This window comes from Falco rusticolus, chromosome 17 (assembly GCF_015220075.1).
Source record: "Falco rusticolus isolate bFalRus1 chromosome 17, bFalRus1.pri, whole genome shotgun sequence".
Lineage (NCBI taxonomy): Eukaryota > Metazoa > Chordata > Aves > Falconiformes > Falconidae > Falco > Falco rusticolus.
The window spans coordinates 1,661,908-1,663,722 of record NC_051203.1 but is presented as its reverse complement, the minus strand read 5'-3'; positions in this window follow the sequence as shown (position 1 = coordinate 1,663,722).

Sequence of the window (1,815 nt, the reverse complement as noted above, 5' to 3'; positions counted from 1 at the left end):
CGGCCGCCGCGCTCGGCGCCAGGGGCGGCCCTGCCGTGACGTCAGCGCGTACTGACGTCAGCGCGCACCCGCCGGGCAAGTGAAGCCGCACGGCGGCGGCGGGAGGAATGGGCGCGGCGCCCCCTGGCGGCGGCGGGCGAGGATGGCTCGGCGGGGGCGGAGCCGAGCAGTGGCGGGGCGGAGAGGGGGAGGAGCCGGGCAGGGGCGGGGCGGAGAGGGGGCGGGGCCGGGCAGGGGCGGGGCGGGGCGGGGGGACCGATCGCGGGGCGCATCCCCATGAAGCTGCCAAAGGGGAAACAAAAGAACCTGGATTCTCAGGGAAAAGTGTGTGTGTGTTCAGGGGGGAGGGGAAAGGCGGGGGGGATAAAAAAAAAAATCAGGAAAAAAAATTAAAACACGGGGGAAAAAAATTGGGGAGGAAAACATAAATGGGGAAAAAGTAAAAAATCAAGGAAAAAGAATTAAAACTGGGAGAAAAAATAAATTTGTGAAGAAACAATTAAATCGGGGAGGAAACTAAGAATAAATCAGGGAAACAATAAAATACGGAGGAAAAAATAAAACGGGGAGGAAAAAGATACATGGGGAAAAAATAAAAATAATAAATTAAGGAAAAAAATAAACGAAAACTGGGGGAAAAATAAATTGGGGAGGAAACAAATAAATCGAGAGAAAAAATTAAAAATAAATCAGGGAAAAAATTAAAACACGGGGGAAAGATAAATGGGGGAGGAAAAAGTTAAATCGGGGGAAATTAAAAATAAATCAGGAAAAAAATAAATTAAAACATAGGGGAAAAAAATAAATTGGGGGGAAAAAAATCAGAATTCCAGAAAATGGAGAAATAATGGGGAAAAAACAAGTGACAGGGATGGTGGCAGAAGTTGGACATGGGCAGCGCCCGTGGGAGCGGGCGGGGGGGGGTGGGGCACAGACACCCTTTGGACCCCAGGACCCAGGCTGGGAGCAGCCATGCTGGGCCTGATCCTGCCCAGTGCTGAGCTCCAAGCCAGGAAGGCAGAGGGAGCGGGTGTGGGCTCAGTGGGATGCGGGTGCACGGGCCCGGGTGCGTGTCCAGCCCTGGGTGGGTGCACGGTCCATCTGGGTGCCTGGTCCCAGGCAGGTGCCAGCACCCTTGGGTGCTGGGCAGGGTCAGCCCCGGCCACACAGATCCTGCTCAGCGCCAGCGTAGGGTCAGGTCCGTGACCTCCCCAGCCCTCATTACCCGTTAACGAGCTGCACGGGGTCCTGAGGTCCCTGGGTATCCCCAGCCTGCACCCACAGCCCAGATGGGGGGTGCTGAGCCCCTTTTGGGGGTGCTGGGCAGGGCTGCCTTCCTCCCCTCCTCCTCCTCCTCCTCGGGGTCCCCAGTGTGGGGTCCATGCTGGCCCCCTCATTTCAGGCAGGGACACCCACACCCATGGGGCCAGGGATACCAAGGGGCCGCATCCTGCACCATGGGCAGGGCTCAGGGATGAGCATCCACCGGGGCACCCACCTGGGATGCCAATGGGTGTCCGTCTGTCCCCACCGTGCCTCTGTCCCCACTGATGGGTGTCCGTCTGTCCTGTCCCCACCAATGGCTGTCCGTCTGTCCCAGCTGTGCCTCTGTCCCCACCCATGGGTGTCTGTCTGTCCTGTCCCAGGCCCCTGTCCCCACCGATGGGTGTCCATCCATCTGTCCTGCTGGGCACCACCCTACTTGCAGACCCACCCATGGGTGCTCACCCACCCGGCCCGAGCATCACCCCCAGGTCCATAGGGTCCCCAAACAGGCTTTGGGGACAGGCTCATGCCCCTGTCCCGGGCACCCTG